At 41.3% G+C, this 14,231-nt stretch overlaps 1 pseudogene; it reads right to left on the reverse strand.

Moving 5' to 3' along the window:
- Positions 1–14,231, reverse strand: part of LOC114460913 (collagen alpha-1(XI) chain-like) — a 41,409-nt pseudogene that overhangs the window by 11,796 nt on the left and 15,382 nt on the right.

Genomic DNA, 14,231 nt, shown 5'->3' on the forward strand with positions numbered 1-14,231 from the left:
GCCATAATTGTAATTAATTATTAATTATGCAATTACATTATAATTGACCCCAACCTTGGCTGAGACGACCTGAGCTTTGAGAGGACTTAAGAACAACAGCGGTGTAGCGGTTCAACTGGTGATCGTTACAACTGGTGACACAAGAAAGGTCGCTCAGTGTTTACGTTAATCTGAAATACTCGGTTACATTTTCATCCAAGATTCAAAAACAAGACAAAACTTCTCCTAGAAACTACTATACTATGTTTAACAAAAAAAATAAAAAATGGTGCCAACGGCGCTGCTGGGCAGGAGACCAGCGAGAAGGGGGCGGAGTCAGCATCGGAAGCCAATGGTGACAAAGTCAAAGACCGGCAACGAGGAGTAAAATGTGAGTAAAGTGACAAAAATGGCATAAAATGGTCAAAAGGTGGCAAAAACATGACAAAAAAGTGTTAAAAGTTACAATAATGGGCCAAAAGCAGTCAAACGTAGAAAAAAGGAGGAAACAGGTGGTATATAATGGCAAAAGATAGCTTAAATGAGCAAAATGTGGCAAACAATAGTGAAAAAGGGCAAAAATGTGGAACAAAAAGAAGCAAAATGTAGGAAAAAAGGAAAGTTATTTATTGGGCAAAAGGGACAAGAATTGGAATAAAAAAAGTGTCAAAAAGAACTTGCAAAAATGTACAAAAATTAGGAAAAAGGGATATTTATTCTGTGTCAAAAAGTGTCAAAAATGTTGAAAAGTGACTAAAATGGGCCAAAAGCAGTCATGAGTGGTGAGAAAATGAGCAAAAAACAGAAACCAGGTGGTATATAATGACAAAGAGCAGCTTAAATGAGCAAAATGTAGCAAACATGAGTGAAATAGGGCAAAAATGTGGAACAAAATGTAGGAAAAAAGGACACAACTGGTATTTATTGGGCAAAGGATAGCTTATTTGGATGAAAAGTTGCAAAAATGTTTGAAGAATGGACAAAAATTAGATAAAAATGTCACAAAGCACTTGCAAAAACAGACAAAAATTAGGGAAAAGGGATGTTTATTCTGAAAAAAGTGTCAAAAATGTTGAAAAGGGGCAAAAACGGGACAAAGTAAGTAAGTTGCAAAATGACCAAAAACAAAAAAATAGGTAAAAAGGGTTAAAACGTTCCCCCTTTAAAGGTTTATTGGGGTAATAATAATTAAAATTAAGACTTAAAAAGCCACATGTTGAGAATCACTGACTTAATAACAGCTTCATTATAGTTTTAGTAAATATTTGCAAATCTAATTTTGGTTTCTTCAGAGCAGACCCTCCCAAGATCTTTGTCTACGGGCCCTGGGGGTCACGGACCCCGGGTTTTACAACTGAGGCCCACAAACAACATTGGGCCCCCACAAAGCTAGAAATGACCCTGCCCGTTAGTCTGGTCTCAGCCCTAGTCATGACATCATTCAGAGATATGGAGGACAAGTCATCTCTGTGTATGAAGTTAATACTGGAGGACCTAAACTCACCACTTCTCCTCGCTGTCCAGGGTGTCCAGGCAGGCCGTCCTTTCCTGGTGGTCCCTGAAACCAAAATAAATAAATATAGTGAGTAGATGAAACATGGAGCAGAGACATATCCTAAGGTTTGGTCCTTACAGGAGGTCCCTTTGGTCCGGGGAAGCCGTTGGCTCCCTGAGGCCCTGGTAGACCCTGCAGAGAGGAATCACACACACGTTCAACTCTTAGCACGGAAATACACACACACACACAAACACACAAACAAAAACACAAACACACAAACAAACAAACAAAAACACAAACACACAAACAAACAAACACAAACACACAACAAAAACACAAACACACAAAAACAACAAAAACACAAACAAACAAACAAAAACACAAACACACAACAAACACACAAACAAAAACACAAACACACAATCAAACAACAAAACACAACAAACAAAACACAAACACAAACACAAAACAAACAAAAACACACAAACAAACAAAAACACAAAAACACAAAAACAAACAAAAACACAAACAAACACAAACAAACAAACAAAAACACACAAACAAACACAAACAAACAAAGAAGAGGCGTACCCTCTCTCCAGGAGGACCTGAAGGACCATCACTTCCTGACGTTCCCTTAAAAACCAAAACAGAGACAGAATAAGAACATGTATCTGTGCTCTCATTTTAATTCTGCCATTCACTTGTTTTTCAATGTTTATATTTATTTACTATTAAATTATTTTATTTAATGTTTTGGTTCATCATCTCATGATCAGAAAGATTATATTATTTATTGAACAATCAAAATTTGAACCATATTTTAAAAATATGCCTGATTTATATCAGGGATGGGCAACCATACCTCAGTGGGGGCCACAAACATGTGATTGTATCTGATCTGAGGGTCACATGATCAATATTAATGTCAGCATTTAGATTAATGACCAATCAGAGAATTAACACTGGAGGAAAAATTGGTTTTGTCTTTTTTTTCTCTTTGTGGTTTTGATGTTCTGTCAGTTTTTAGACATTTTTTGTGTTCTTGTTGTTCTTTTCTGTATTTTCCCGTCATTTTTCGTAATTTTGTCAACAATTTGTGTGTCTTTGGAGCTATTCTTTAATGTGTTGTGGTTTTGGGTGTTTTTTAGTCAATTTGTTTCATTAAGTGGTTGTTGCATCTGTCTTTGTGTATTATGTTGGGCTTCATATTCCTTCCAACTTCTCAAATTACAATTTTTAGGGGATTTGTTTTGGGGGCCACAAATAAGTAGACCGAGTGCCACATGTGGTCCCGCACCGCTGGTTGCCCATGTCTGATTTATACATGTGTAGTGTTCATTTTGTTCACTATTTATTTTATTATTATTATTATTATTATTATTATTATTATATTATTATTAATATAATAATAATAATAAGGTGAATAACATTTTCTATCCTATTCATTTTAAATGTTTTTTAAGGGGTAAACCTTCATCTAATAAAAAAAATACAATTAAGATAAATACAAAGGGAGTTTAAATAGTAACGCGCAGCAAAAGATGCTGTTTTGTTTGTATTTTACAATAAAACTAAATACATTTTTGATTTCTACGACCTAAAACTAGCTGAAGACTAATATTGTAAACAAATACTATATCTGCTATATATGCTTTGTTTGGAAAACAAAGTAAAACTGATGTAAATGTACAGTAGTTGGAAAACTCTGGTCTGGGCTTTTAAATTTAACCGTGTAAAGAAACATTTCCCAGAATTCCCAGCAACCCACCTTAGCTCCCGACTTTCCAGTTGCACCTCGTGGTCCACGTTGTCCTCTGGGTCCCTGAAGGCAACACACACATGGTTAGCATCATTTACACTCTTAGCCTTAGCATTCAGTTAGCATCGTTTCATATCAATGCAGGAAATTTATTTATTTATTTATTTATTTATTTATTTATTTTTTATTTTTTATTTTTTTTAATGCAGGAAATTTATAACATTTGATAAATGTGATTAAGAAAAGGATTGAATTGAAATGATCCAAATGCTAACAAATTGTTATATATTACAATTATATATACATATTTATATACAGTATATACACACTACAGAAACATACATAAAGGTCAAACTACAGGAATAGTTCAATATAAATAAAAGCAGATGATAAAATGGAACCAAACATAATTTAATGGGATTGTTTTAATTATGAAGTGAAACACTTTAAATCCATCTGTTGTCGTGGAAAAGTACATTTATTCTTTTTTTAGTAGTTCCTTTTCCTTTTCAATTATTCTAGATATTTTTAATTCCTTTTTGAGTAATATTTTTACAATATCAATAGATAGCAAGGCCAGATATTGGTCTGGTCGGTCACCTGAACTGACTGCTATCATTTAGCATTAGCGGATAGCATTAGCGGATAGCATTAGCGGATAGCATTAGCGGATAGCATTAGCGGATAGCATTAGCGGATAGCATTAGCGGATAGCATTAGCGTCCAATGTGTTTGTCACTGAATTTCTGTTTTTGCGATGCAAAGCTCCGTCATTAATGATGAACAAACTCAGCTCACATTTGAGCAACATGAAATATGTCAGACTATTGTTACCATTAGCATAAACATTAGCTTTAGCATCCCTTAAATTATTATTAGTAAAAAAGAAGGATTTCCTTACTGTCGGTCCTCTCTGTCCTCTTGGTCCTGCTTTTCCGGAAAGACCCTGAAGACAACATAAGGTAACGGTGACATAAACATTACAAACTGAATCTACTCACATCACTTCCTTCACATCAATAAGTCGTTTCTTACCCTTGTTCCTTTCTCTCCATTTGATCCTGGGAATCCAGGGAATCCCAGAGATCCCTAAAAACCAAACTTCCCATTACTCAGCGTACAGAAACCCAGTGATCAGCTGTAAGAAATTAATCAATCAGGAAAAAATTAGAAAATTATGTGACACATCACCTTTGGACCTTGTCTTCCAGGATATCCAGGAAGTCCAGGAACACCAAGTTTACCCTGAAAATATTTTAAAATATTAATCATCACAACCGAGAGCAACAAAAACAACCAATAAGGAAACATGAGGCTAACCATACCTTTTCCCCAACAAGTCCAAGTGGTCCGAGCTCACCAGGAGGTCCAACTCGACCCTTTGGTCCCTCTGGACCATCCTCTCCTCTCGGTCCTGCTACTCCAAGTTCACCCTGTCAACAACAAGAAAAAGAAAATAAGAGTTGGTTCATCTATGTGGTTGTTTATACCATCAAACATTTTACTGGTCAAGGCAGCAATTGGCCGGTTCGCTGAACCCTTAACCAACCAACTACCAAGTAAACCAATAAACTACCAGATCGACCAACCAACTACCAAATCAACCAATCAACTAATCAACCAACCAACTACCAGATCAACCAACCAATCAACTAACCAACCAACCAACTACCAGATCAACCAACCAACCAACCACCAGATCAATCAATCAACCAACTACCAGATTAACCAACCAACTACCAGAACAACCAACCAACCAACCAACCAACCAACCAACCAACCAACCGCCAGATCAATCAATCAACCAACTACCAGATTAACCAACCAACTACCAGAACAACCAACCAGCGCCCAGATTAACCAACCAACCAACTACCAGATTAACCAACCAACCAACTACCAGATCAACCAACCAACCAACTAACCACCAGATCAATCAATCAACCAACAACCAGATTAACCAACCAACTACCAGAACAACCAACCAACCAACCACCAGATCAATCAACCAACGCCCAGATCAACCAACCAAACAACTACCTACCAGATCAACCAACCAATGAACCAACCAACCAACCAACCAATCAACTAACCAACCAACCAACCAACCAACCAACCAACAGTCTGACTCACCACCCGGCAACTAACTAATTAACTATCCAAAATAAAATTACTAAGTCAACTCGTCAAGCATTTAATAAATCAACAATAAACTAACCAACAAACCAGACAACCAACCAAATAAGTGACCAACCAACCAACAAACAAACTTACCAACCTACAGACCAACCAACTGATTTTTGAGGTAACCAGTCAGTCAATCAGCCAACCCAACTAACAAGCTAACCACTAAACCAAACAAGAAAACTGTCCAACCAACTGTCAGGAAGCCAAACACTTGACCAACTAACCAACAGATAACTTGGTCAACCTGCCTTTCAACCAAACAAGGAACCACACAACCAGCCCAATCAGACAGGCACTTGACCAACAAACCAACTATTTACTTTGTCAACCATTCATTCATTCATTCATTCATTCACCAAACCAAGCAACAAAGCAGACAACCAAATAGTCTATAGAGTAATTTAATAACCAAACAACTGTCACACTGACCAAAGGATTAACAGATGGGAATGACCCAACTACTAACCAAACAGCCAACAAGTTAATATTTGAAACATACAACTAATTAATCAGTCAAACACTTACCAAACTAATGAACTAATAACTTAGTCAACCAGGCAGTCATTCCACCAAACAATTAACCAATAAACCAGACAACCAATTAATCAACTAACAAGCCAATTAACAAAGATAGGCCAACAAGTGACCAATTAGCCAAATACTGGACAAACCAATCAAATAAACATCTACTGACCAGTTGACAAGTCCACTGACTGGTTTACTGACCAACCAACCGACCCAGTGGTTACATTCTTACCTAACAACCAGTATTCCTACTTACCCTCTCTCCCTTGACCCCGAAGTCTCCTTTCACTCCAGGAAAACCGTCTTCTCCCTGAAAGTGAAACATGGAATCAGAGAGTGGTGAGGATTTATCCACACACTGCTGATCCAGATCAGGATCAGGAGCCAAACTTACCTTCTCTCCTTTGTGACCCTTCAGGCCACGGATTCCTTGAGCTCCCTGAAAAAGTTACAACACATCTGCTGAGAAGCTGAAAAACATTTCAGGTCTAAAGACGTACTCAGCGAGTTGTCTGGACCAACCTTGATGCCACGAGGACCAGGGTAGCCAATAGCACCCTGGGGACCATTGGGACCCTGAAGTTCAGGACAAATACGCATGTTCAGTTTTAATAGAGAAAATTACATCAAATCAAAGTGCAAATATGTGTATTTTTTGCTATTCAATGTGTTTCTGTGGCATCACTCACATGGTTTCCTTTGGATCCAGCAGGTCCTTCCTTTCCTGGGTGTCCCTGTGGAGAGAAACCAAGAGCTTTAGGATTGGTGAACTCAAGCTGACAAAAAACAAAGCTTCGGATAAGGAAGCACCTACAGGAGGGCCGTCAGCTCCAGGCATTCCAGGCAGACCAGGTTTTCCAGAAGGACCCTGAGAAAGAACACAGGAAAGGAAGGTTGAAGTAAATCAGCTCCCTTCTACGTCCTGAGTACTGTAAACATAAACCAGACAAGTAATTTTAACTTTTAAATCTCAGAAACAGCAATGGAGATAAATACAGTATACTCCAGTATGCCGATGACAACCAACGGTTTATTAGGGAAACTTAGGGATTGGATGGATGATGGATAGATGATGATCTTACCTTTTCTCCTGGAGGTCCCATGGCTCCTTGAGGTCCAGGCATGCCCTGTAAAGCAGAAACAACATTGACATGAAGTTTGCTGGTTCCATATTTGACATCGCGTCTTCGTCCTCCGTCTCACCTGAGTCCCTGAAGTCCCCTGCTGACCTGGAGGACCCGGCTCTCCCTGGGGTCCCTGAGAACATGCAAGTAGAGAGAAGATCAATGATTGTATAAAGTTCGGGATGGATTGGAGAGATTTGTGGAGGAACACTGACCAGATTCCCTTTGGGTCCAGATGGGCCGTCGTTCCCTCGAACTCCCTGAGAAAACACACCGGGATCAAGTTATCTGGTTTGAATGCAGGAACAGGATAAAGTTATACCTTAGGGATTCAATAACTGTTCAAGTCAGACATGGGCTAGATGTGGCCCTCAGTCCAATTTAGTGCACCCCCCAAAATAAACACACAAATTGACTCAAAAACACAAAAGATGACAGAAAAAAACAGAAAAATATACAAAATTTACAAAAAACAACAAAAATGTACAAAATTACTTCACAAACACACAAGATGACAACATATAAATAACTGAGAAATACATTAAACGACAACAAAAATTCACCAAAAACAACTTTTAACACAAAAAACAACTAAAATATCCCGAAAGGCAGACAAATATATAAAACCACAGCAAAAAATCACAAAATCGACTTTTACACGCTAAACAAATTGTTATAATAAAAAACTCCTTTTAACACACATAATAACTAAAATATACCGAAAGACAGACAAATATACAAAACAACAACAAAAATTCACAAAAAAACTATTCTTAACACACAAAACAACTAAAATATACCAAAAGACAAACAAATACACAAAATGACAACAAAAATATACGAAATGACCCAAAAAAACCCAAAAACAACAAAAGCAATACTATTTTCAGAATAAAAATGTATTAATCAAATTTAATTCTAACTAATAATTTTTCATTTTATTTAATTGTTTGATGTGTTTCCCCGTTTCTATATATAGACACTGAGTGTTGTTTAGCAACAGATACGGCCCGTTCAGGAATTAAAAAGTCACTTTTATTACTCACAGGAGGTCCAAGGGGATTCCTGTCGGACCTTTGGGTCCAGACAGACCTCGAGGTCCCTGGAGAGAGAGAGAGAGAGAGAGAGAGACAGACAGACAGACAGACAGACAGACAGACAGACAGACAGACAGACAGACAGACAGACAGACAGACAGACAGACAGACAGACAGACAGACAGACAGACAGACAGACAGACAGACACACACACACACACACACACACACACACACACACACACACACACACACACACACACACACACACACACACACACAAACGAGCTAAGATTAACTCCTACCACAACAACTTCAAGATATTAGTGACATCAAAAGGAATTAAAAAATTGATAAAAGAAACTTTTAGACATAAATACATTTTAAAGAATAAACATTTGCAACCCATGAGAAACATTTTAAAGAAGTGTGCTTCTGGACACAGATGCAGATGATAGACATGATGAAGTTCAGCCCATCGTCATGGAAACACTCACCGGTTCACCTGGAAGACCTCGTGGTCCAACCTCCCCGTCATCGCCCTGGAAACACAAGGATGAACAATCAGTTCGGAGGACAACAAAGATGTGTGAGCAGTTAGGGTTTTTATTACGTACCCGTTCACCGTCCTCTCCTTGGGATCCCGACAATCCCATTGGTCCGGTGTCACCCTGAGGGAAAGAAGACATGTGAGGAAAGTGATAGTCAATATATAGTCTAGTCAACCTGGCAACCCAAAGCAGGGGGATGCCCTCTAGGGGTTATGTGACCACCTGGTGGTCATGTGACCTCCACGACCCAAACTCACCCTGTGACCTTTCTCTCCAGGTAAACCAGGAAGTCCATCAAAGCCGCGGTCGCCCTGGGAAATGAGCAGAGCCACAGGTTAGCGGTTTCCACTTCACGTGATTGGTTCAGACTTGGTAACCATGATGACCGTACCTTTGATCCAGGCTCTCCGGGCATCCCTCGTGGTCCGTCGGCTCCAGCTCGTCCCTGAGAGGAGAGAGAGTTACGACCAATGGGAAGGCAGAGATTACCTAGCGGTTGGTCTGACTCTATCCATCCGTCATCCATCCATCAATCCATTTATCCATCCATCCATCTTTCCATTTATCTATCCATCCATCCTCCATCCTTCCATCTATCCATCCATCTATCTGTCCATTTATTCATCCATCCACCCATTCATTCGTCCATCCATCCATCGTCCACCCATCCATCCATTAATCAGTCCATCTATCCATCCATCCATCTATTAAACATGTCTAACTCACCCGTCTTCCTGATTTTCCCGGTGCTCCCATCATTCCCTGAGGTCCTCTTGGTCCCTGGACAACAAAGAATGTTTAAACTAATGTAAAATAACTTCAAACTAAAATGAAAAAAACTGATGTCTAGTGATTTCTATGAGATTGATTTACTGTAAATCGTACCTGAGGACCAGGATCTCCAGACTCTCCCTTGAAGCCAGGACTTCCTGGGGTTCCCTGAAACCGGCAAAGATCATTAAACCTCAGAAATGTCTCACTTCCTGAGTAAAAAAACAGATTTCAGAATAAAAGCTGGAGGAAACCAACCAAAGGTCCAGGACGCCCGGTGAATCCCATTGGTCCAGAAGGTCCTTTCAGAGCCATCTGCATGAAAACAAGACAACATCATGAGTGACGTTGTAAGTGCTGAGTCATGGTAGGAATAGAAACCAGTGAGTGATGCTGACCCTGGCCTGGAGAGGATGGCGGCCGCCTGGGCTTCCTGTGCTGACACGCCGGACCTTTATCGCCCCCCGCTCTGTCCAAAACGGAACTGCAGGAAGAAGAAGGAGAGTCCAAATGTTCAAGTACCGATTTATCTTCTTAAGTTGTAAACCCTTCAACCTTTTTCCTTTAGGGACTACCCTAAAATGGTTTAACGACCCACTCTTGGGTCCCGACCCATGAGTTGAGAACTCACAGGCAGCATGACGGATGTCCCAGGAGGTCCAGGGACTCCATTGGCTCCAGCCAGACCGGCTTACCCGGAGGTCCCTGCGGAACAAAAGAGACAGGATTTATTTAAAGAGGAACCACATCAGCGACCACGATTCAGCGCGAAGCCTCACCCGTTCACCAGGGTCGCCCACGGAGCCCGGGGTCCAGACGAGCCAGGAGGTCCAGTTGGGCCCTGAGAGAGGAGGACAAAAGTTACTCTTGTTTAAAGCCACATACAAAAAACAGAGCAATCACATAAAGACATTGGCCAATCAGAGTCCAGGGGAGGAGCAAACATTCATTTAAAGCCCTGTGATTGGTTTACATCGTCTCAACTTAAACATAGAGTTTAAAACTAGAGTTTAAGCAGTGTTTAAATGTTGAACTCACAGCAGGTCCTTCAGGTCCTGGAGGTCCTTCAATCAGCATCCCCTGAAATGTCACAGCAAACTAAATCAAAGTATACACAGGAAGTGACCTAAGTCACCATCCAGGTGTGGGCGTGGGGGGCAAGAGTTTTTCATTCTTCAAAGGGGGGCACAGCAGAAAAAGTTTGGGAACCACTGACCTAAAGTCAACATTCAGGTGTGGGCGGGGCCTAAGTCACCCTTTCATTGCTAAAAACTCACCGGCTCCAGAACAGCAGGTTCTCCTTTCTCTCCTTTCTGTCCTCTGACAGCCGCCTGAAACACACACACAACATGTAAACACACAACACACACAATATCTAAACACAACGCACACTCTATTCTCCAACCAGAGTTCACAATGGATGCCATGTGACTGAGCAGCTCACCTGAGGTCCACTGTGATTGGCTCACAAAAGTCTGGGATTAGCACAACTACACGCATACACACAACATCACAGGAGGTTTGTGCTGCTGCACCTCCTGATGCCGCACACGCCACGGTGTGCATGTGTGAATAAACACTACAAAACCAGTTTCAACCAGTGCACTCAACAACAGCACAACTAAAACTAAATTAACTAAAAGTATGTAAAAGTATAAAAATGTAAATAAATAAAGAATTGAATTGAATTGAATTGAAATTAAAATTAAAATTAAAATTAAAATTAAAATTAAAATTAAAATTAAAATTAAAATTAAAATTAAATTAAAATCAGTTTTAGGACAAATTTGCACAATAACATAATTTAGGATGAAATGTGGTCACAGAATGACACAGGTGACCAATGTGAAGGCAACACTGTTGAAACTGTTTTGCTGCTGATGCTCTACTTACGCCTCCCTCGTCTGTCACGGCGGACAGCGCGGGGCCCAGGCCATTATCCGTCTCCCCGCCGTCTGGCAGCGGCTCGCCATAGTCTTTGTAGGAATAGTCATATTCCTTCAGGTCCCCGGTCACGTATTCCTCGGTGAAGATCTCCTCGCCCACTACACCGCCTGTCTTGGTGCCGTCTACGGTTGGCTCCGCCTCCGGCTGCGTCGACCAGAGTCAAAACAAAAAGTGAAGGAGCGAGAGGAGGTTTTCAACAGGAGAAACGAGTCTTACCTCAGTGACAGATTAGTGTATCTACTACGCTCGCACGCACACACACACACACACGCACACACACACTGATGTGATGATACACTTTCTGTGGAAACCATCCTAACTTACCGTGTGTGCTGTAATAACCTGGTAGTTCTTACATTCTCTGATTCCTAAAGAACGTTACATCACTTCGTCAAACATTAAACAGATAAAAGAACGTTAGAATTGTACGATAAAGTTGATGAAAACAGAATGTGAGAAACCTTCTCCTGGGAACCAGAGAGCATGATATCCATCTCCCCTCAACACCGTGGTTAAAACATCACATCAAACATTTTCCCGTGTGTCCCTTTTTTCCCTTCTCTTTAACAAGATGTTAGTTTGTTCTGTGGTGATCCCGGCGGCCAAGGGGTCGGCCACTAAAGGGTCGGCCACTAACAGGTTGGTAACCGAAGGGTCGCCACCGAGGTGTCAGCCACTAAAGGGTAGGCCACTAAAGGGTCTGCCACCGAGGGGTCAGCCACTAAAGGGTAGGCCACTAAAGGGTCTGCCACCGAGGGGTCAGCCACTAAAGGGTCAGGCACTGAAGGGTCAGCCACTTAAGGGTCTGCCACAAAAGGATCAGCCACTAAACGATCAGCCACAAAGGATCAGCCACTAAAGGATCGCCCACTGAAGGTCTGCCACAAAAGGATCAGCCACTAAACGATCAGCCACAAAAGGATCAGCCACTAAAGGATTGGCCACTAAAAGATCAGCCACTAAAGGGTCAGCACCTAAAGGATTGGCTGCTAAAGGATCAGCACTAAAGGATCAGTCACTAAAAGGTCGGCCACTAAAGGATCAGCCACCAAAGGATCGGCCACTAAAGATCGGCCACTAAAGGATCCGCCACAAAAGGATCGGCCACAAAAGGATCAGCTACTAAAGGATCGGCCACTAAAGGGTCAGACACTAAAGGATCGGCCACAAAAGGATTGGCCACTGAAGGGTCGGCCACTGAGGGGTCGACCACTGATTCTGATTCTGATTCTGATTCTTTCTGAAGGGTCAGCCACTAAAGGGTCAGTCACTAAAGGATTGGCCACCAAAGGATCAGCCACTAAAGAGTCGGTCACTAAAGGGTCAGCCACTGAAGGGTCAACCACTAAAGGATCAGCCACTAAAAAGTTGGCCACCAAAGGGTCAGCCTCTAAAGAGTCGGTCACTAAAGGGTCAGCCACTGAATGGGCGGCCACTAAAGGATCAGCCACTAAAAGTTGCCACCAAAGGGTCAGCCACTAAAGAGTCGGTTACTAAAGGATCTGCCACTAAAGGGTCGGCCACTAAAGAGTCGGTCACTAAAGGATTGGCCACTAAAGGGTTGGCCACTAAAGAATCGGCCACTAAAGGATCGGCCACTAAAGGATCAGCCACTAAAGAGTCGGTCACTAAAGGATCTGCCACTAAAGGGTCGGCCACTAAAGAATCGGCCACTAAAGGATTGGCCACTAAAGGGTCGGCCACTGAGGGGTCGACCACTGAAGGGTCAGCCAGTAAAGGGTCGGCGACTATAGGATCGGCAACCAAAGGGCCGGCCACCGAAGGGGCGGCCACTGAAGGGGTTGGCCGAGCAAAGACCAGAACTAACTGGTGATCTTGTTGGTGAAGAAAAAAAGGGGAGGAGCCAGGGGAAGATGTTTGGACGGACGGTGGATGGATGTAGTGCTGCCTGGTTCTGTTAGAGCAGAAGAAGGAGGGGCTACAGTTATTCACTACACCCCCTCAGCTGAGACGACGCCCACTCATGCACAGGTGTGAAAACTGAGGTTCAGGAACCTCCTTTGGACCAAAACAAACCCTCAGAATCTGAACAAAACCTTTGTCTTTCAAGACTTTCACCAGTTTCATCTGATTCAGGAGAACATAGAACTTGTTCACGTCCTTGAGGTGTAAAGAACAGAACATTGATGAGGAAGGCTGTGACCTCATCTTAGAAAAGCATGAGTTGTCCTGAGGGAGCGTTGTCATCTACTCTAGTAGTTATTTTTAACTATCTATTAGTTTATTCATGTCTTTGCACAAAGACTAAATTTCAACATCGTTTTTTAGGTTTTTCATTGTTTCCTAATATTTTTAAATTCTAAAAATTGTTGAAACATTTTTCAAGATTTGTTTTAAAACTTTCTCAACTTATTTCAACGTTTTACAACATTTTTCAAAATTTTCAACAAAAATTCAATAAACTATTAAAACTTCTTTCAACATTTATCTTTTTCTTACTCCTTTTATGATTTGTATTATAAATTTTTCCAAATGTTCTGTCTTGTAATCAGATAATTTTTTTGCTCTCCTGAAGAACTTACTTAGAAAACTTTTTCTTTCTTTGTTTTGTATCATTTTCTCGTTACCTGTACATACAGCTCTTCTTGTCCAATCAGCTCACCGTCTGGCTCTGGCACCGCCTCCTCATAGTAATACTCGCTCTCTGCAGGGGCGTGGCCAGCTTCAGAGTGCTCAGTGTCTACGTCCTGATTGGTCGGGTGGACAGGAAAAGGCGAGGGGGGGGGGGAGGAGGAAGCAGATTTGATGGAGAGAGGCGGAGTTAAGGTCAAATACTGCTTCAGAGGCCAAAAGAAGAAAAATGGCACATTGTAAAATAGTGATTGCCAC

This window comes from Gouania willdenowi, unplaced genomic scaffold (assembly GCF_900634775.1).
Source record: "Gouania willdenowi unplaced genomic scaffold, fGouWil2.1 scaffold_85_arrow_ctg1, whole genome shotgun sequence".
NCBI lineage: Eukaryota > Metazoa > Chordata > Actinopteri > Blenniiformes > Gobiesocidae > Gouania > Gouania willdenowi.